The 24136-nt window shown below is 36.6% G+C and overlaps 1 pseudogene; it reads right to left on the reverse strand.

Annotated features, from left to right (window-relative positions):
• Positions 1-238: 238 nt before the first annotated feature.
• LOC133298042 (respiratory burst oxidase homolog protein B-like) lies at positions 239-23583 on the reverse strand (annotated as a pseudogene).
• Positions 23584-24136: the final 553 nt, after the last annotated feature.

Raw genomic sequence — 24136 nt, forward strand, 5'->3', positions numbered from 1 at the left:
TCCCTAACCCCCCACCTTAAGTGTGCACACATAATTTTTTTTTCGGACTCCCTACTGGCAATAATCATTTGATTATATCTTTGATGGTATGAAAGCTAACAACATCATGACTTCACTTTACAACAAAGTGAATACAATTATTCTTCTTCTTTTTTCACGTATACAATTAGATAAATCAAATGCAGCTAGCTGCTCATCTACCTACAGAACAAAAAAGCAGCAACTATGAGAGAAAAATCTAAAAGTTATCTTTATGAAAATCGAACTTAGTGATGGTTTTCCTGGAAAACTCCAAAGAAAGACTTTTAAGTTCACCAACCAATCCATCCGGGCGCCCCATTGTAAAAAACACCTGAAAATAATTAAATGCATTGAACATGAGCTAAGCAAGATATGATGGTATATGAATTTGGACAATTAAATTAAGGGAAAAGTGTGTGTCCTTTTAAAGGACACACACTTATATCCTTTTAAGAGAGATAAAGGAATAAACTATGAGGAGAGAGAGTGGAAGGAAAAAATTTATAATTTCAAATTTAAAAAAATGCATTACATTCATCTAAAAGGACCATCATTTTAAATGATAGATATTTTTCCCTTAAATTAAAGAGCAAAATCAAAATACTTACCAACTCTTTTTCCCGGATGTTGGAGGGCTGCATGTTTAAAGACACTACGCCAATTTGGTCTAGCAAAATGTGTCTTGACCCTTGTCCCTGAAACTATATCCACACCATTTTTGGCATGGTGAAGGGACTGAAGTATTGTGATCAAAGCCGATCGAGCATCTCCTTCCTCATACACACTAAGGCAATAGTTATGAAGCTCGATTATTCCATTCTTGTCATTCTCAGCAACCTCATCAATCACGCCCTTAAACCATTCAAAGGAACCTTGTTCACGAATAACACAGTGGAAATAGGCTTTGTTGGTGGCAAAAGGCTTTTTCTTGTTGTTCTTAACTCCACCCTCTACCACTCCTTCTTCTATGTGTTTCTGTTGTTTAATGTTGTTTAGTATGTCTTTGAGTATACTGATCAAAGGGGTGGCACCAATTCCTACGCCCAGGAGAAGGATTACTTCGTAATTTTTGTAATCTTGTGCTGGAGCTCCATAAGGACCATCAATCAAGAGCTTTGGCATCCTGCAATTAATTTCAATTTTGGCATTATAATTTTATTAATAAAATCACGGGCTCTAGTTCTTAATCACTTAAACCCTTTTTGTTGGTTACATCCTTAAAACGATATCAAAGATAGCTTACCTTGGTATATTGTTTCCTTGTAACATATCAGCACGTAGAAGACCACTTTGGTCACCACTTGCTGGCTGACAAGCCTGGATCAATCATGTAGACGGAGTAGTAAGTAAGCATTTGCACGTGTCATGAAGATATTTGAGGAAATGTAGAGTACTAGAGCTTATAACATTACCATATATATTCTCCTAATAAAGAAAGAGAAATGCATTTGTTATGTTACATCACAAATAAATAATTGTTATATTAAGAAGAAAAACAAGACTAATTCATTGAATTATGTGTTCTCTCATTTTTTTTAATATTATATAATTTGTCTTTTTCCTAATATAACAACTATTCATTTGTCGTGTAACTGTATTTTCCATAAAGAAAAGCGGTTGTCTTACCTCGGAGAAAACAGCCTTCAGCTGTGCTGTCCAGTCACCCAAAGTCCGAATGTGAACGCTTAAGTAGTCATCTCCCGGAGCTGATGTAATATAGAAGGGATGCCTATGGATTCCATAACACAAAATTATTAATTTTGCTGAAACCCTCCTCATGCATTTTAACAGTAATAACAATAATAAGAACATGAATTTTGAGCTTAAATTCACTCACCATTGAAATGGAGAGACATCTGAGCAGTTAACGAAAATATACTGTCCACTAGAGTACTTAAATCCCTGAGGTTTAGACATATGCAAAGCCAATACATTTCCTGGGTACACTATAACCTGGATTTTTTTTTTCCGGAAAAGAGCGTTAAAAATTTAGCAAATTCGTAATGCCATCAATAGTCGAAATGAAAAATCGATATTAATTAATATAGAGAAGGTAAATTATTGAGAATTATAATGCACCTTCAAAATCTTGACACTTTTGTTGCCGGACCTAAAAGCACGAAGTAGTCGTTCGCATGCGTATAGTATCATAGGAATGCAAAGATACATCCAAGTCTGTGCCAATGAATATTGTGAAACCAAATTAAGAAAACGAGAAGAAAATTTGAAGCAAAAGAAAAAGGGAAACGGGATATATATATATATATATATATATATATATATATATAGGGGAGGGTTCTTTTGACTACAGAGTAAGATTTTTAAGTCTTACTCCTCATCTCAGCCGTTGATAGACGGAAATCAACGATTGTCATTTATAGTGTAATTAATAATTAATTAATTAATATAACTTCCTAAATTATAACCGTTGGATAGACGGAAATCAACGATTAGGATGAGGAATAAGACTTATAAATCTTACTCTGGAGTCAAAAGAAGTAAAGAACCCTCCCCTATATGGGGAGAGATCATTTGATTTTCGTCCATCCAACGGTTATAATTTAGGAAGTTATATTAATTAATTAATTATTAATTACACTATAAATGACAATCGTTGATTTCCGTCTATCAACGGCTGAGATGAGGAGTAAGACTTATAAATCTTCCTCTGGAGTCAAATGATCTCTCCCCCTATATATATATATATATGTGTATATATATATATATATATATATATAAGGCAGGATATTCTTACACCGGTGTAGTTAGAAGTCTTACACTCAATCTTGACCATTGATCCACTTGTATCCAATGGCTCACATTACTAAAAAAAATTATAGTCCTTAGATATAAATGGGATCAACCGACAAGATTAAGAGAGTAACTTACACTAGTGTAAAATGATCCTAATTTTTTTTTTTTTTTGAATAAATGATCCTGATCTTTTATTTATATATATATATATATATATATATATATATATATATATATAGTAGTGCATGCATGCATATATACCGTTTTCTTGTACCATTCCTTGGAGAGGTATAGGTAATGTCCGTGAACGATGAAAAGCGCATAGACGATGACGAAAAGGTGATGGGAGTACCAAAACGCGTTGAAACCAGTGAGCTTCTTGAGAAATTTGGGGAGGTTTAGTTTGTCTCGTCGGAACCAAGGTAAAGCCAAAGTGTAGGCTATAGCCATAAGAACCACCATGGTTATCCCGGTCCAATCCTCGGTCCCTTTCACGAACCACCAATAATTGTTGGGCCTCTCAACCCCAAAAAAAGGCTTCATGGGCACATATTCCTCGTCTGTTGCGTGTAACAACCTCGGAAAGTCGCAGGTTAAATGCGAAATAGCATGCATCCCAACACCAATTGCAATGCCGAAAGCTATCACCTTGTGAAAGTTGAGATTGTCATGGAAGGGGACCGCAACTCCTAACTTGGTTTTGCTCCTGAGCCAAGTGATTGTGTTTCTGCAAACAGGTAATAAGATTAAAGCCATGTTGAACTTGAGGGTCTCAGCGGCCCCCTTGGCTGTTGTAACACAATAGCCCATGATGTGGAACACGGCACGGTTCTTGTACTGGATGAACTTCCAAGTGAAAAGTGCAGCGCAAATGAAAAGCCAGAGTGCTATAACCCAAATCCGTTTCCAATTTTCCTCGATGAAGTAGGCCAGTGCCCAGAAGCCCGACTCGATGGGGTTGTCCTCTCTGGCATGCCAGTACTCCGTGGTAAAGCGGGTTGGTTTTGCCGGGCCTTGTAGACGAAGCATTTCCAAGTTGCGCAGCTGCATGATGTCAGACATTTACGTTATACAGTTACAAAAATCACTTGGGCTTGGCTTAAGTATTTAAATTTAGTTGTTGGGTGTACAATTCTGTAAAAATGATAACTTTAGGTTCAATCACTTTTGGTGTACTTAGAAAAAAAAAACAGCTTGACAAAAGAAACTTTCGATTTATACTTTTTTTTTTTTTTACTTATGATTTATACTTTACTAAGCCCATGTATTAGGTTATTAAGTCACGTGGATCGAGCATGTGCATTCTATGTATTTATTCTATCCGATGGATAGAGATGGTCAGTTAAAGATTAATCAATACATCTTGGATCTAGGGTTTTTTCAGGTATCTATGAAGGAGATACCTTTGAGGTAAAATATTATTATGCACTGAATAACAGCATAGCCAAATGGGATGGTGCACAATAATAGCATATACATTAACTGTCATATCTTTAGATTTTACCTCTTCTTTATATAATTTATATGTGGGTAGTGAAATTCTAGATCTTGCGGCTTTTTTGTGAGCCTAATGCTAGGTCTACTTCTGTCATACTAGGATTAATATTAATCAAGGATTCTTTCCTTTATTTCTGTTAGTTTCTTCTTTTTGTTGCCCTTTCTTGAGTCTTCTAGAATATGCCCCACAGCCCAATAGTCTAGGTGTCTAGGCTGCCGGGGTGTAGATGATGTTGCTGAGTTCGTGCTCTCTACCGGGGTTGTACGACCTAGATGCTGCAAGCCATTTTTGGCAAGTTGATTTGTTAGCCTTGCTATTCACCGTATTAGGGAGTCGGCCATATTCTTGATCTGAGTTGTCTAATCTTCAGCTTTGGTCTACAATGTCGGGATTCAATCCTTGATTTGGTCGTGCTAATTTGGTCGTGCAAAGTCCCTTCTTTGGGCATCCTCCTTTGCCAAAAACATCTTCGTCGAGTCCCTAATAGGCAAGGTTTTTCCTTGTCGAGTTCTACGACTTCAGTCAACATTTCCTTTGTTGGAATTTGTCTCAATTCCGACATCCAGAGTGTGTGGTATGGATGAGTGTCTTTGTATCTTCTAAATGATGTTAATGCCTTTACACGTGGGGCTTCCTCATTGTTGAGACATGCCTAGGGCTGCACATGCCTCTTTCCCGCTCTGTGACCATTTATTGTTGTTGTTAAATGCCTTTTCAAATCGTCTTGTCTCTCGTGGATTGACACTTCTGTCTCTGTCTTTTGCATTTCGTGCCCTGTATCATTTTGTTTTACCCCGCTTGCTTTGACCTTCATTCCTTTGTCTTCTTTATTTCATCTTTTGCATTTCCATCCACAGTTTCATTCTTCTGGTTTTCTTCTTCTTGTGAAACTTAGTTGGCTTCGAGGGCTGTGTTGTTCCATTTTTACTCGTCAAGAACACTTCCTGACTCTTGCCATTTTCTAAATAGGTATCCTCTTAAGCATTTTCCTTTGCTTTTGAGTTATTCTATGTGTTTTCATTTTCGTATACTTTATACATTTTTGAGCAAAAATAGTGCCCATCTTGGAGTTCTGGACTTAGCATTTTGGGTTTTGTCTCAGCATACTAGGTGTTGTCTTAGTGTTTCGCGTGTTTCCTTCTTGGTGTCCTGAACTTTAGTGTTTTGGGTATAAACTTCATAATATTTTTTCACCCAAATTTTCCAAAGCATGTGTGTTTGTCGTTGGCAATGACTGAGGGAGATTCGAGAGGAAGTGGTTGTGATGAAAAGGAGGTGAAATTTGTGCGGAGCCTTTCTCCCGGGGCTAGGTTTTAGCTTTGGGGTGTAGATCAGACTGAGGAGGAGAAGCAAGCAGCGCTACTCCGTGGTTATCACAGCGAGGGTAGTAGTAGGAGACCCATGATGTGTTCTATTGGACGAGGTCGTGGCTCATAACTATTGGGCGGGATACTAGGTCATCATCTCTGAGTTCCCCAGCTACGACTTCTTCTAGGCATGTTTCTCTGCAAACGTATCTTTTTGTGGCCGTGATAACTTCTTTAATAGAATATCCACATTCATCTACTTTTGGACTGCGTTCGCTTCCTTGGGAGACCGAGTTCGGGTCTAGGGCCTGTATACCTTGTTCATCTTTAAGTGATAAACTTTCCGAGCACGGCTTACGTTCTCTGGCTCAGACAACTTTAGACGATTGTAATCATGAAAGAGATCTCTCTTAGCCGGGTTTGGGTCTTGGGAATGCCTACCATCCTATTGAAATTTTGGATGAAACTTCTAGCTCGTACAGTAGTAGCTCTTTTGATTTAAGTATGTCTGCTCATTTATTTGATCCCAGCTCTCCTTATTCTTTGTCATCAATGGAACCGCCTTTTGCATTTAGGGCCTTCATCCTTCTCCAGGATGGCTTCCCTGCCACAATCGGGATCATTGCTTTTCATCCATAAAAGAGTTTGAATGGTGTTTCTCCTATAGCTGACTGGGTAATCGTCCTGTAGCCCCATAACACAAAGCATAATTATTAGACCCAATTTCATTTGGCAACGTAGAGTCGTTTCTATAGTCCGTTGACGATAACTTTATTGGCTACCTCTGTCTGACCATTTGATTGCAGATGTTCTATTGGGGAAAAATGGTGTTTGATGTGAAAGTCGGCCATAAGCTCCTCGAATTTCTTGACAACAAATTGGGTTTCGTTGCCTGTCACAATTTTAGCCGGGACGCCGAATCTGCATATCATGTTCCTCTGGAAAAAAAAATTCATCTATGCTGACGTGATTGTCGCCACGGGTTCTGCCTCTATCCACTTGGTGAAATAATCGACAACTATAATTAGCCATAGCAATTGTCCTTTTGCAGCTATAAATGGGCCCAGCAAATTTGTCCCCCATTTCTTGAATGGCCATGGGGCCATGATAGAGCTCAGCTCTTCAGGAGGAGCCAGAATGAGCTTTGCATGTCTTTGAGATTTATCACATCGTTTAACGTTCTCCTTTGCATCTGATTCCATCATTTTCCAGTAGTGTCCAGCCCGTAGTACTTTTCAGGCTAACGTTTTGGCTCCCATATGGTGACCATTGATCCCCTCGCGGACCTCGGCTAGGACATACTTGGCTTCTATCGGGTTCAACCATTTCAGCATGGGGGAATGAAACCATTTATTGTATAGCTGGCCTTCCAGTACTGTGTACCAAATCAAGTTCTAAACTAATTTTTTGGCCTCAACTGAGTCATCTGGCGGCACTCCTGTTTATAAGTAATAAATGATTGGCTGCCTCGAATCTTCCATGGTTGTGGTCATCATTATGTAGGTTGGTTTTGGAATGCTTTACTGGACCACCGTTTTGTGATTTCTAGGATTTTTCATGCTTGCTAGTTTAAAGAGAATATCCACCCTACTGTTCTCATTCCTTGGAATGTAAAAAATTATCACTTCCTTGAAGTTGACCAGGAGTTCTCTTATCTTTCTAAGGTACTTTGCCATCAGAGGCCCTTTGGCTTGTAATTTCCATCCACTTGTGAAGTAACAAGCTAGGAGCCGCTAAAGACTTTAAGCTTTTTGGCTCCGTGCTCCTTAGCTTGTAGGAGCCCGACTATCACCTCCTCGTACTTGTCCTGATTGTTGGAAGTTGGACAGTTCAGATGGATGGAATATTCTACAGATACTTCCCCTGGACTCCCAATTGATATTCTGGCTCAACTCTCTTTAGTGTTGGACAAGCCGTCCACATTGATCTTCCATGTGTCAACCTATTCTTGGTATCCTTTTGAGGGCGGGGTGAGTTCTATAACGAAGTCCTCCAAAGCTTGAGACTTGATAACATGTTGGGCTTCATATGTGAGATCGAACTCAGACAATTCAATAGTCCAGTTGATCATTTGCCCTGCCAGATCTGGCTTGTGGAGAACTTGTCGTATTGGTTGATTCGTCCTGACTATCATTGGGTAACCCTGGAAGTAAGGTCAAGGTCTCCTTGCTATAGTGAGCAGGGAGAATGCAATCTTCTCTAACTTCTGGTATCTTATCTCGGGACCTTGTAGCGATCAACTAGCAAAATAAATTGGGGCTTGTCCCTACTCTGTCTCCCGTAACAACACTCGATGCTTCCTCCCCAACTGCTAAGTATAAGATTAGCGTCTCTCCGAGTTTGGGTCGCACTCCGGGTTGCACTCGTATTTAGTTTTTTCTTTAATAATTTGAAACATTGGAGTGCTTTCTCTATTAATCTCGGCAAGAATCTAGTGAGTGCGGCAAGTCGTCTTATCAATTGTTGCACTTCTTTCTCATTCTTAGGATCCTTCATGGCTTTCCATTTTTCTAGGTTAGCCTCAATCTTTCTATAAGCATGAATCCTAGGAATTTTTTCTATCGAGACTCCGAATGCATATTTTGCAGGGTTCAACCGAACGCGATGAGCTCGGAGTTTCGTGAAAGTATATGTTAAATCTTCTATATACGCACTTGATTCTGCCGACTATACAATCATATCGTCTATATATACTTTGATATTTTTACTTATCTGGTCTTCGAAAACCCAGTTTATCATTCTTTGATAGGCGGCCCCGAAATTCTTCAAACCGAAAGGCGAGACATTGTAGCAATAATTTGCCTTTTCGGTGATGAAAGCAATGTTCTCTTGGTCAGCTGGATGAATAGGGATCTAGTTGTACTCAGAGTAGGCGTCCATGAATGACATGAGTCAAAACCCAGATGAGTTATCAACTAAGTGATCTATATTTGGCATGGGATATGAGTCTTTGGGTCATGCCTCATTAAGGTTAGTGTAATCAGTGCAAACTTTCCAGTGTATAATCTGCTAGGCTTCTTGACCATAACCATATTAGCCAGTCAGGTGATATATTGGATCTCCCTTATAAAGTTGGATTTTAAAAGCTCTTTCACATGCTAGTCCAACGCCTGCCACCTCCAGTTTATTCTTCTTCTAAGCTATTGCGGTAAATCCGAGATGGATTGCCAATTTGTGGCAGCCAAATTCAGGGTCGATCCTAGATTTTTCTGACGACTTCCATGCAAACACATCCTTGTTCTTCTTGAGTAAGTCAGTTAAACGCACTTTTACTTCTGGATCCAAAGCTCTTCCAATCTTCGCAAATTGATCAGGTTTATCACCCAGGTGCGGCTCTTCTAATTCTCCATCCGGCTTTGATCTCGGCAGAAGGTTTTCTTCTCTCATGTCAAGCTCAACCATGTTAATTGAATTTCCTTTATGGCCAGAGGTTTCGAATTTTCCTTGGAGTTTCTCTCTAGTTCTGATCCGAGAAGGGGAGGATGAGTCACCTTCGTTATCCTTAACTTCCTGATAATAACTATGTCTGAATTCCTTCTGATCTTCCTTGATAGTCACCATTTTATTTTTATCATTGACCATTTTCAATTTTTGATACTTTGTGGACACCAACATGTCCTATTTGTGTTGGGTTTAGATAGAATCGGTTGCGCTACCAGGCACTTCTTTATTTAATCAAAGACGATTTTGCATGCGCACTCCGAATGTGTAGATTTCCCTCAATCCCTTCGTGAGTAAGCAAGAAACCTATGAATTTTTCTGCAAAGACTCCAAATGCACATTTCCTGGGTTCAACCGAATGCGGTGAGCTCGAAATTTCGTGAAAGTCTGTGTTAAATCTTCTACATGTGCACTTGGTTCTGCCGACTTTACAATCATATCGTCTATGTATACTTCGATACTTTTACCTATCTGGTCTTCGAAAACCCAATTCATCATTCTTTTATAGGTTTCCCTAGAATTTTTCACACCATAAGGCATGACATTGTAGCAATAATAAGTGGTCTTCTTTTGTTTAGCTGGGTGCACAAGGATCTGGTTGTATTCAGAGTGGCCGTCCATGAACGACATGAGTCGGAACCCAAATGAGTTATCAACCAGTTGATCTATATTTGGAACGGGGTATGAGTCTTTGGGGCATGCCTTATTGAGGTCAGTGTAATCTGTGAAAATTCTTAAGTGTGTAATCCGCAAGGCTTCTTGACCATAAGCATTTTTGCCACCTAGGTGGTATATAGGATCTCCCTTATAAAGCCGGATTCTCGAAGCTCCTTCACATGCTTGTCCAACGCCTATCGCCTTTCTATCTCAGCTTCCTTTTCTTCTACGCTATTGGGGTAAATTCGGGATCAATTGCAAATTTGTGGCAGCAGAATTCAGGGTCGATCTCAAGAATTTCTTGCGACTTCCATGCAAACATATCCTTTTTCTTCTTGAGGAAGTCAGCTAAATGCACTTTTACTTTCGGATCCAAAGCTCTCCCGGTCTTCGTAAAGTGATCGGATTCATCACTGTTGGGTGCTGATGCTCTTAAGGATGTTCACTTTACTTAGTCCATCAAGAGATAATGATTTGTTCTCTAGATATTAACCCAGTTGCGCAAGTTCACGCATCAAGTAATAAGTGGGATTATTAGTGCACAAGTTATCGTTCCCACGAGGATAGTAACTCTAACTAATACATTGAACTATTCTAAAAAGAATTCAAAATATAAGAAAAGACAGTATTGAACTGTTTGGTCTTTCGTTCCCGAATGCCTTTAGGACGTTCCCTCAAGGTGGTATGTTCAGATTGACTCTAACCAACTCCTCTCATCGTTATGTATTAAATCCTTCCTGATTTCAGGGGGAACGATAAAATCATTGGAGGTTTGGTTATATTGTCACAAGATATTAAAAGCTAAAAACTTAAAGATAACAATATTTAAAAGACAACAAGATGGATGATTAACAAGAACAACTTTTGACAGAAAGAACGGATCCACTGTTCCATTCTTAAATAACTATGCTCTCAACTCAAGACTTAACACTTCTGAATTTGTTCAGGTCTTTTCACTGCCAACTCTGATTCCTCAGCTCATGGACTAAATGGCTCACAAATTTCCATATTCCTATGGCTCCCTTGACTCCAACAGTTACTAAGTTCAGAACCTTCAGAGAATGATGTTGTCCCTTATTCCTAAGGCAACCGGTAGGATTGTTTCCACAGTCCTACCTTCCTCCTATGATTAAGCTATCTAAATCACTTTCTAAAGGAAGTTCCTTTCTCAGTTTGAGTTCAATTTCCATTGACACCCAAAGAGTTAAAATTACTTAAATCACAGAAATACAAAAGCTTCAGTACAAAAGTTTTGAGCATAGTTCTTTAAGAATTTCATAGCTTTCCCATTCCAAAATAACTTAGCCCATGGCTGAAAACACAAACATAATTATTTCAATATGAAATCCCACAGACTCTAGATTTAGTTTGAAGATAACGATTGGAGAGAAGAGAAATAATAAACATATATTAATAGGAAACAAGTTTATATTACAAAGAAATAAAATGGAGAAATATGGATAATGCTTGTGAGGAGTCTCAAATGGTGAAAAGGAATGGGGAAAGAGTTGTTGTCACTTAGCTATTGCTAAAACTATACAAGAAAAATACAGAAACTTGAACTACACTAGGTAATCTCTTCTTAAGGAATTAGATGTTTTCTTCATATGGGATTCTTCTATTTATAGGCTGAAGGAATGGATGGATCTTGTGATTCTTCTTCAGTTGTTCCTTGATTGTATGGAGAGGCGGTGAACTAGTGCTCTAACAAGTGAAGCAAGTTATTTGATGGGATGACTTAGGGTTGAGAATTGCCTTTTTATTCTGAGACCCCTATGCCTGCTTTTTCTCTAAACCAATAAGCATTCTTTGTTCTCTGTTGTACGCTTTTCTTCCTGCTTGATTGTTGTAATCCTTTCTTCTTTTAGAAGCTTCTTCTTAACATTTCCTGCAAAGGAGTCAGAGAAGAGGTTAGTAGAGCAGGTGTACAAATAAGTCAAATTGTTCCCCTTTTCTTTCAGTATCAGCTGATTACATCATCATCTGTTCCCTTCTGGTGCTGCTGTTCTAAAGATCTAGGAACGTGTTTTTGTAGCAAAAAATGGTTACCAGTTGTACTGCAGATTGAATTTAATTTTGATATAATGCCAATATAAAGAAAATATATTTATATGTTTAATAAATTTAACATCTTAATTATCTAGTTGTTAATATAATTAAACTTATTACATAAGGTGTTAATATAAGATTGGATCTCAAATGCATAAAATTAAACTATCATTTCTTCTTCTTCTTTTTGATAAATCACAAGTATTTTTTACAATAAGCATTTATGTTCGAGCCTGAAATATCTACTTCATGGAACTAGTTCTCCTAAAAAAAATTATATTCACAAATATTTAAATTCTAAACCTTATTTAAACGAAATCAAGTATAAACCACACAAATCAACGTGCTTTGATAAATTAAACTATTACTGATTAGGTACATCTGGTTTCTTTTTTCCATAATAAACTCTCACCTCTGTAACTTCTTCTTTGGTAATTCGCCCGTCAGCATTCTTGTCCACCCTGGCACATGAGTTAAGATTATTAAGCGTACATACGTATAATGTTTATCAAATAGCTGCTAATTCATATAAACTTTCCAACTGTCAACTCAACCACCCGTTGACATGTTCTTTCTCTTAAAGGAGCCAACCGTTGATTTTTTTCCTTCTTTTTCCCCTTAATGTTCCTTTGTGGGGACAATGAGTAATGTCACCTTTTTAAAAAAACTTTGCTGAAATGTCACGGGTCACAAAATTTACCAAATTGCCACGTTTTAAAACTTACTACAACCTAACGAATTTGGTTTAGCCACGTGAAACATTTTCTGAGGGATTCAAACTCGCTTTTACCTGCTTCTAGTATAGTGATCAAAATGTCAATTCTTTTTCTGCAAAAGTATAATTACCACGTGTCATGTCCTTACAAAGTCAGTAGAGGGTGAAGCAATTACTGTTTGGCCAACAACCAAAGTTTCTTCCACATATAGGCATGATTTCTAACATTCATTTACTCTTTCTATCTCACTCAATCAATCTCAACATTTTTAAGTTTTTTCCCCACATATTCCTGTGAGCTAGCTCATTTTCTATGGTCCGAGAGCATGTGCTCTCTTTTCGAATATGGGGGAAAAAGGATTGAAAAAAGAATTTAAAAGAAAAGAGAGAATATAAATGGAATGAAATTTTGCCGTTTTTGAAAAAGGACCACGAAATAGTAATATGCTCCTTGAGCACATTAAAAAAAATCCTCTGAGCCTTTCATAGAGGTACTTGATTAGCACTGTTGGCTTGGGTAACCTCTTCAATACTTCAATGAATCTATGATTTACATCTGAAATTAAATATGACAATAGTCTCTTAAAAACGATGCATCCTGATTGGTTTCATAAAATTGGCATATAATAAGAGTTTCATTTGGATATATTGTAAAAAATTATTATTATTTAATTATATACTATAACATATATAAATACACGATACAGGTATAACATAATACCTAGTGGCGGAGCCAGCCAACGAATTAAGCCAGGGCAAAAAAAAATTAGGTTGGGCCAAATAACAAATTTTTGAAACGTGGATAGCTACGATTATTTAGCTACTTGTAAACCATGGCTAATTTCTAAAATTTAGACAGTGCCAAGGTACTGGCTGGAGCCAACGTGGCTCCGCCACTGATAATACCAATATATAGATACTGAAATTTTTTTAAATTACCTTTAAAATATAACATTAAAAATCTAATATTAAAATGTTAGTTTTAAGTAGTGTCAAAGCAATAAAATGTTATTATTTATTTAATTATTAAGTATTTTTTTATACATTGAAGTAAAGACATAAAGTAAAGAAAAAAAACGTAGAAAAGATTAGACAGGGAAGCACCTAGCGAGTCTGCGCCTGTCTAGCAAAAATCACAACCCTACTGTTAGCCTAGAGATGACACCATAGTCCTTGGGAGGAGGGGTCATAGAAGTGAGCCTCATCAGGTAACTCCAGGTGCACTAACAGATTGTTTGCTAACCAATCTGCGCTTTGGTTTCCCTCCCAAAGAACATGCATAAACCGAACATTCCAATTATGACTAATAAATGCTCGTATTCGAGTCACTAGGTGTGACTCATGAGCTTCATCCCATTCCTTAGAAAACAATGCAATGACTGTTTGGCAGTCAATTTCAACCAAAATATTTCTCCAACCTGCCTCCCAAGCTGACTCAAGCTCTTTTAATACACCCCACAGTTCCACTTGTAAAGCAGCACAATGTCCAATTCTTGAAGCAAACTCCCCTTCCCCCAAAACTCCCTTGTGGTCGCGAAGAAGCCCTCCACAAGTTGCTTTAGTTATTTGACCATTTGAGGCCTCATCTGTATTTAATTTAACATACGGAGTCAAAGGAGGCTGCTAGCTAACATCCTTAGAGAAATAGAGTCGCAGCCTTGGCTTTACGTCTATAAAAGCAAGTTGTATCTCCTTCAAGCAGTCAATGATTGGAGGAGTAAGGTGGCGATCCCCATTGGGAGAGTTATCATGGGTCACTTCATTTCTCCAGCGCCAAATATACCAGCAACAGACAATATATAATGAACTCCAAACACACCCTCCCACACCTATGACATCGCAACTTCAATTATCAATAGTCCAATCATCTCAATTGGCATCAAATAACTGAGCTAGTCTATCATATGGCAAGAGACTGTACCATATATCATAGATCACCAGGCAATCTTGAAAACTATGCAGCAAAGACTCTATTTCCTGCTGACAGACCGAGCAAAGAAGGTTCTCCACTAACCATTAGTTGATTCAGTCTTTTATAAGAAAACTTTTGAGTAGTAATCTCTATATAAACATTTTAATCCGTTTAGTCCCTTTCCATTTCCACATCTTGTTCCAAACCTCCTTAGAAAAGTTGCTATGCTGAAAGGATTGTTTTGCTAGATATAGATTATAATTACTGACCTGTACTACTGTCGCACCACCAAGTAACTGAAAACTTCTATTTGGGCCATAATGTAGCAGCATGTTGTAATTTCACTTACCATCTTGACCAACCACTTGATTTAGGTGGCAGCCCTTCAAGTCTTCGGGTATACTTCTTCGAACATGATCCAAGAGGTAGATAGAAGAGTTGACCCACTTGTCCTTCCAAAAGGATATTGTCTCCCCATCTTTGATTTCCCAAACTATGCTATCTTGCATATTGAGCATGATATTACAGATTGCCTTCCAGAAAAGAGAGCATCCAGCCTTGGGATTGACACTTGTTCAACCTGCACCTTTTATTTGCCACGCAATACACGAGACCAAAGAGAAATTTCATTAGAAAATCATCGTTCATCAAAGTTATTTTCCTCAGGCCAAGACCACCCATCTATTTTGGACTAGTCAGGATATCTCAGCCCACCACGTGGTATGACCTATTTTGATGAGTATCCCCTAGATAAAGTTTTGTTGGATTTGGTTTAACTCATTGCATACTCCTTGTTGCAATCTTTGTGTACTACATAAAAAAATAAGGGATGTAAGACATAATCGACTTCACTATAGTTACTCTCCCTGCATGAGATAGACATCTTTGCTGCTAATCGCCAAGTTTAACATGGACCTTTTCCACAATTGTTGGTAATGTTGTTTTGTGGCCCTAACATACACCATCTAAACGCCTAAATATTGCCTTATATTCTGAAACCATTTGAAACCACTTTTAATTCTCAACGGATATGCCAACTCCTTAGGGGTATTAGGTGAAAAATAAATACTCATCTTCACAATGCTCAACCTCATGCCCAAAGTCTCCTAAAAAAACGAGAGGCATTTTAGAACAATATCGATCTAATCTTCCCCCGCCTCAGCAAATAACAATAGATCATCAATAAACATAAATGAGATATTGAGGGACCATTTTTCCCAGCCTTGATAGGCTTCCAAAGACCTCCTAAAACAGTCACGCATATGATATGGGATAGCTTATCCATGGCCAAAGTGAACAAATACGGGGTTAGAGGATCTCATTGCTTTACACCACAGGAAGGTTTAAATAGATCCATCTTTCCTCCATTCCAAATAATATTTATAGTCGAAGAAGATACAACCTACATTATTGTGTGATAACTATGTTGCCATGAAACTGTCTATTAGGAACAAAACTAGCCTGGTGTGGGGAAATTACATTTTTCATAATGGGTTCTAGCCGTTTGACAATGATTTTAGAGATCACCTAGTACATGACAAAACATACAGATATTGGTCAGAACTGGAGCGCTGAAACGGGTACCTGGACTTTAGGAATCAACACCAGGAGGGTGGAATTCAAATGTGAGATATGTGCTGGGTTTTTCCGTACATCCACTATTAGTTCAGAATTTGGTCCTGTAGAAGGTTTCACTTTCTTTGAAAGAAAATCACCAGAAACCCGTCTAGGCATGGGGCGTTATAGCTTCCTATATGAAATTGACATTGACAAACCTCCATGCAAGATGACATCCTGTATAGACTGTCAAGAAGCTCTCCCAAGGTAACCGGCCACTAGGATGTAAGCCATCTGTGAGTGGAGATATCCTCCGTAAACAACTTATTAAAAAATTACACGCCATAAATTTTAGTTGTTGCTCATCTTGAATATACCATATATATATCTCTGTGATCCTGAAGCCTAATAATCTTATTGACACTGCGACGAGTGATTGTCATTAAGTTAAAGAACTTGGTGTTGCAATCCCCATTTGTTAACCACTTGTGATGAGATTTTTGAAACAAGAGCATTTCCTCCCTTTCTAAGATATCAATCAGCTGTTGATTGCACATTTTTCTTTAGCTTCCAATTCCCTTGAGTCATGCAGAACCCACTCTTATTGGATTTGCCCGAGCTCTAAATCTAGTTCCTTTTCTGATTAAAGATATCCCTATAAATCTTTTTATTCCATCTGCCCAAATGATTAACAAACATCGCAAGATGAAACAGAAATCATAGCATGATTTCCAATTATAACCCATAAATTCAGAGAAGTCAGGTGATTAAGTCTCTTCGGGGACATCCGATAAAAATATCAAAATAAGATATATGTCAAATACTGACACAAAAAATAATTTAAAAAATTAATATTTTGTAAATATAAGTAGTTAAGGATATAAAAGTCATTGTAATTATGTCAAAATTAATAAAATAACATCAAGGGTACTAGATAAAATATAAAATAATTTATGATTTTAAACTATTTGGTAGTTTTCTTTTTATGGTTTTTTCTAAAAGAAGATAAAAAAATAAGTAAACATAAGTCAGTTATTCTTCTTCTATACTAATATTTATAATAATTGTGTTTTTACAATTTGAAAAAAATAATCATTTCACATCATCAGTTAACAAAGTAAAAAATGACTTGCATTTCTGCTGAAAATGGAAAAAAAAATTGATTTTGATTGATTGAGTGAATGAGATAGAAAGAGAAAATGAATGTGGGGAATTGTGCCCGTGTATGAAAGAAACTTTGGCTCGTTCCACCCCCAAGCGATTTTGTAAGGATATGAAACGTGTCACATTCTTGTAGAAAAAAGATTGACATTTTGATTACTATACTCATTGTAGAAACCAGTTTGAACCCCTCAAAAAACATGTCACGTGTGGTCAAATGAAATTCGCTAGCAGTTGTAGCAAGTTTGAAGACATGGCAGTTTGACAAATTTTTTGGCCTCCATGGCATTCCAACTTCTTTAAGAAGGTGACACATTGGTCGATATCCCTTCCTCGTTGTATTCAATTTGGTTGTTTAATTTGCTGGTTTATGTTCATATTCTAGCTCCAACGTCGACTATTACATTTCTAATCCCATCACAAAATTTGTTAAGGGTTGAACAGTTAATAAAATAACTTATATCATCAAAGAATAAACAAACAAAATATAAAACTACTTAAAATCACTATTTTTAATAGGAAAATAATTTGTATAGATCAATTCATTATTTAGCTGTTGGATTTGTGTTCTTTTACTAATGCCCAAATGGGCTAAAAGTATGAGAAGAGCCCAAGAAACCTAGAGTCCAATGAGCTTAGGGTTAAGGTTTCTTAGAACCTTATAAATACTATCACTTAAGTCATCAGTCTTGTAAGGTCAAAGCTTGTTGGGTGAAAAATATTTTATGCTGTAAAACGTTCCTCAGTTCATTAAGACAAAACACATCTTCTCTCTTAATTTCAACCCAAGTGCGCAAGTGCACGCATCAAGTAATAAATGAGAGTATTAATGCCCAGATTATCGTTCCCATGAGGATGGAACTCTAATTAAAGCCTTATACTATTTTACAAAGAATGGAAATGAAAAGAAAAGTTAGTAATTGACATATTCGGTCAAACGTTCCCTACTGTCTTGACAACATTCCTCAAGGACAGTAAGTTCAATCTGACAGCAAATAGTTCATCGCTTCGTTATGTATGTTATCCTTCTTTTCGAGGGAAGGAACAACAATATTCATGATAGGTTTATAGATACAAGATTAAATAAAAAAAATACTACAAATAGTAATAACAGAAATTAAGAGACAACAGGGTGGATGGTTTGAAAACAGTTTTAAGAGAAGGAACGGATCCATTGCTTCATTCTTAAATAGTTAGTTTCTCTCCTCAAGACTCAACACTTTTGTATCTGTTCCAGTCTCTTTACTACCAAATCTGATTCCTCAGCTCATGGACTAGATGGCTCACAAGTTTCCATATTCCTATGGCTCCTTTGACTCCAACTGGTACTAGGTTCAGGACCTTTGAGTGAACGAGGTGGTCCCTTATTCTTAAGGCAACCAGCAGTATTGTTTCCACAAGACTGCCTTCCCCTTCTGGTTAAGCTGTCTGAAATCCCTTCCTTATGGAAGTTCCTTTCTCAGTATGTTTTCAATTTCCATTGATACACAATGAATATAGCTTACTTAACCAGAGAAACACAAAAACTGCAATACAAGAGTTTTGAAAATAATTCTTTAAGAATTTTGCAGTTTTTCTGCTCCACAGATAGTTTAGCCCATGGCTAGTAGTTTAAACATAATTATTCCAAACTAAAGTCCCATAGACCCGAGATTCAGTTCAGAGATAACGAATGGAAATGAGAGAAATAACACTTGTATTGAAATGAAAACAACTTGATTACAACAAAATGAAAAGTGGAGAATATGGTTGCTGCTCGTGAGGAGTCTAAAGTGGATGATACAGAATGAAGAAGAAGTGTTGTCACTTAACTAAAGTTAAAACTATACAAATATAAAGGAAACTATAAAATAAACTAAGTGATCTCTTCTTAAGGAATTCGATTCTTGTCTTCGTGCTGGAACGTCCTATTTATAGGCAGAAGAGTGAATGGCAAGCTTGTAAATCTCTTGGAGTTGTTTTCTGGACTGCATGAAAGGGGCGGAGTGAACAGTGCTTTGAGGGGCGCAAGTGGCTGGATGGGACAGTTATTGTTGAGATTTGTCTTTCCTTCTTATCTTCCCCATGCCTTGCTTTCCTTTTCAGCCAATAGGAACCGTTTATTCCCTGCTGCGCATATTTCTCCTTGGTTGATTGCTGCCCACTTGTGCTTAATTGGAAACTTCTTTTCAACGTTTCCTGAAAAGTGGTCAGAAAGATTGAGTAAGTGAAACAGGTTTATTTAATGTTCCAAATCTGTTCCCCTTTATATATATTTTCCAAAAGATTACGTCACCTTCCGTTCCCCACTGTGATTTTGTAGTAAAGATATAAAACATGTGTTTTTAGTGCTAAAGTTACTCATCAGGTGAGGGAACAAATGGTATTTTGCCATAAAAATGGGCTTAGATGGGAATAAATTTTCGTCCCATCAAGTCTCCTAGGTCATTGAACAGAAGAGGTAAGCTCAGATATGAAAAGTGCTTATACACTTCCCCTTCCGCCCCGAGAGATAGCTTGGAAGGTTTACCAAAATCTAGAGATATATGTTCGTGATGCGACACAAAATAGATAGGTTCGTGAGTTCGTGCTGTGACACAGAGGACACCGATTCGTGGAACATCATCCCAGATCTGTACAAGAGGTAATTGTAAACAATGATAATCCATTACATCCCAAACTGCAATGGTCTAAAAACTTCCATAGATCCAATAATTCCTATAATTGGTATCAAAGTCAGATTGCATGTTTGGATGTGGATCTAGTTTTGATTTATAATTTTTCATGTAATTAGTTTTGCTTCGTGAAATATGGCACCTAGGGTTCTATATTTATTATTAAATATTGGCATGTGTAATTCTTTTCATAAAAACCATTATTTTATTTGGTTTTTGACTTTAATCCATGGTAGATATTTGTATGTATTTTCTTGGGTTGTAACAAGGAGGCTAATCCCATATGATTAGGTTTCCTCCTTGATTTTTATTTCAATTTTTGTACATATTTTTATGTTGTACTACAAAATTGTAATAAAAAGAAGATCCAAGAGAAGCCGAATACAAGGATGTTTGTCACTGTTTGGATGTGTTCGTGACTTTCCGATGGCCGATCTGAGAAACTAACAACATGGCTTAAAAGGGGACATAAGCACAAGAAGAACAGTGGTCGAAATGGTCGGAAATGACACCTGAAGCACCCCCTGAAGTGGTTGTGCGTGAGCTTCACTCGCCGGTACATATTCAGAGTGGAGGTGCGTGGCTGGCCGATTTCAGGTGGTTCCAGCGACATTGTATTTGTATCTTCACGATGATCCTTTTCCTAGAGTTTCGTGCTGAGATGAGTTCGGATGACGACGCGGTGGACGTGACTGCTAGGATTTCTAAAAGTTGACTTAAGGTTTATGTTCATATTCTAGCTCCAAAGTCGACTATTCCACTTCTAATCCCATCACAAAATTTGTTGATGGTTGAACAGTTAATAAAATAACTCATATCCTCAAAGAATAAACAAACAAAATGTAAAACTCCTTAAAATCACTATTTTTAATTGGATAATAATTTGTATAGGTCAATTTATTATTTTGGCCACCAGGTGTAGCTCATTTAGCAAATTGACCTCCATCTATAAGCATAATTTAGTTATAATGCTGGTTCCCAAACTCACTAAAAACATCTTGTGACTGGGCTAAGTTAACCACAGAGGTTAAAATTAGAATTCCACACTAAAAAGACTGGAAATACCTCAGTCTTTAAAAAAAAGGTTTTATTTTAGATGATTTGTTTATGATTAATTAGAAAAAATACTTAAAAGGAACCTAATTTAAATAAATTTAGAGTAAATGTCATTTTGGGTCCCTAACAAAAAACACGGTTCCCACTTTAGTCTCATACAAAAAAAATTAGTCGATTGGTTCCTATGAAATTCAAAGTATACCCATTTTAGTCCTTTTGAAGGACTAATATAAGTCTTTTTTGAATTTGTGAGGGATCACGATTTCAACTAAATTGATCCACTTTGAATTTCTTAAGGACATCGAGACTAATTTTTTTTTGTAAGGGACTAAAGTGGGAATCATGTTTTTTGTTAGGGACCAAAAATGATATTTACTCATAAATTTAATACATATTGAAAATTTGTATATGTATTTATTATTTTGATTTAGTTTTATATACAAGAGTTTAAAATGATGAAAGATTGCCTGATTCTAAAGACTTATGCATAGACAAAAGTTTTAAGACATGTCATAAACTTTAAAAAAGACTTGTAATAATATTAACATGTGACCACAATCAAGGACCATTAGCAAGAATCAAACTCAGCTTTTTTTTTTCTTTGTAAAGATTCTTGATTTCAACTCCACAACTGCATTTAAAAAAAAAAATCTAATTTCTTGCACCCCACAAAAAAATAATTTTTTTTTTTGAAAAAATTTAATATATTACCATCTCACTGAGTGTTTAGTGCGACAGTCATATTTGTACTATATACTTCTAAAAATATATAATTATTTTTTTCTCATAAATTATCGACTAACATAAAAAAGAAAAAAATTAACTTTAATATTTTTATTATATATTCTAAAAAATATATAATAAAAATATGACCGTCGCACTGAAAATTCAATTGATGGTGATATCAAAAAGTTGTTCCAGTGCCACGTTGGTATCAAAAAGTTCATCCTCTTATTGCTTCCTGTACCTTTCGTTTGTAAGTGGTAATAGTATAAGGTCAACAAGAGCATGGTTTACCAAAAGAAAAAAAAAACAAGAGTATTATTTACCAAAAAAAAATAAGAGTATTATGACGCATGTTTCACATGCAAATTGCACCATATGCCGCTTTTTCTGTCTGAAAGCGAAAAATAACTCATAAGTCACCCAATCGCCAATCGCCGACTATATCTTCCTATAGTTTAGTGTTTTTAGAATATTGAGCACCCTATTTTACTCTATTCTAAGCTTCTTAATTACATTCGTTTTCTCATGGCATATCCTAATTATAAGATTCTTTTTCTTTTGTCTCTTTTAAAAAAGGATCCTTAACCGAAAGAAAAACGAAAAGTGACACTACAAGAAAAAATCTTATTAGTGATGAAATTTTATGAAATTTCGTTACAAATTTCTACGTCGCAAGTAAATTTCGTCACGAATTCCTGCGTCGCAAGTTTATTTATGACGAAATTTGATTATTTGTGTCAAAAATTGTCATTTGTGACAAAATTTATGATGAAATTTTTCGTCACAAATAAAAAAATTTCTTGTAGTGTGAAATGAAGTCTTACATATCAAAGAAGGTCTGAAGCCTTGAATGAAAGCTACGATCCGTAATTTGTTCCCAAAATTCGCACAACTCATCCTTGGTTATGGAAGCTGATGTTATACCCCAACGACGAGATAATGCATCGAATAACTCACCAGCAAACTCCCTGGACTCGTGCATTCCTAGTTTTCATTTCCGTCCAAAATCAACAACATTAGTTTTAGGAAAGATATTCTTAAATCATCACAGTATAATTGGACATGGATTTTTTCATGTGAAAAGAAATATGACATGGTCATGTTATGATCATATCCATATACAAATATATCAATGATAAGAAAGAAAAAGAGAAAAAAATATTGAAATAAGTAATTACAAAAGCATAATTGTTTATTCACCTTTATATGATTGTGATCTTTTCATGTGACCATATTATTATTTTTTTTATATGAAAGAATCCATTTCCATGTATAATTAGCCCATTAGTCTAAGCTATTTCTGTTATATCTTTTAGTTTTAAGTCATATAAAAAAAGGGCAATGTTTTTCTTATGCTATTGGAGAGGAGGAAATTTTCTACACACTCAAATTTATGGTGGGGTCCACACATAAAAAATAAAGAAAACAAAAAAAATTATTGCACGCAAAACGAACTCTCACTAACATGAGAAGAGAGCTCTCCTACAACATAAGAATTCTTTTTCCCATTAAAAAAAAGGAACATGATTCGTTTACAAACTTTTTTGAATTTTTTTACAATTTACACTGTATTCTCCCGGGAGAACATAGTGTAGTTTGTAAAAGTTTGTATTCTCCCGGGAGAATATAGTGTAGTTTGTAAGATTTTATAAACAAAAAAGTTTATAAATATAACCTGAAAAAAAAAAAAGTATATAAAAACTACTTAGTTCCTAGCTAGCTACATTTTTGTTATGCAATGCTTGCCAAGCCCACTAAGGAAAGTTTGGGCACATAGTGGGGGCATAATACATACCTATGCACCGGCTAAAGCACGATCTGGGCAATTTTCCATCAACGGCCAATTCATCAAAGAGCTTCTCCACCTGAGACCAACCTTCAGTTCCAATGTTTTTTATCATGAACTTCAGTTCAAGACGGCTGGCCAGCAGCGCCGTCTTGGAGTCACCGCCGCGAATGTTTTGGACAGGTACGGTATCATCACGGAGGTCCAACGTTATCTCAACGAAGTCATCCTCGTCCTTGTAAGACTCTGTCTCCGACCTTGTTTCCTCTTGGTTTTCCTGAATCTCCATCACTAATTCTCTAACCTTTGTTTCTAATATATATATATATATATATATATATATATATATATATATATATATATATATATATATATATATATATCACTCCAGATTGGCGCTTATGATCAAGCAATTGAAAAACATTATATATGCCTTATTGACGGTTATAATCACCCACGGGATTTCCAGGGAATTGAAGGGGTTGTTGAAGTTGTGCGCTTGAGAAATTGAGGTGGGAAAAAGAAATAGTATTTATGAACTTATAGACAGAGAGAGGAAGTTGTGAGTGGTCCACTGGGTAAGGTTGAGATGAAATAATAAGAGCGTGTGAGATGTGAGGACAAACAAAAAATGGACTATTAATCAAAGGGGCGCACGTGGCTGTTTTGCCTTTGGGCGCGTTAGTTGACGGAGGCATATAGTTGTTGGGATTCAAAGCCTTCTAGTTGGTTGTTCAAACCACCGCATAAAGAAAGAACCACCATAGTTTTGTTCTTACATTAATAAGAGTCCAATATGCTTCCTTTGGCTCTTATTCACAAACAAAAAAAGCAGCACTATT

Source organism: Gastrolobium bilobum, unplaced genomic scaffold (genome assembly GCF_033153095.1).
Source record: "Gastrolobium bilobum isolate Gb01-03AN ecotype WA unplaced genomic scaffold, APGP_CSIRO_Gbil_v1 utg7520, whole genome shotgun sequence".
NCBI lineage: Eukaryota > Viridiplantae > Streptophyta > Magnoliopsida > Fabales > Fabaceae > Gastrolobium > Gastrolobium bilobum.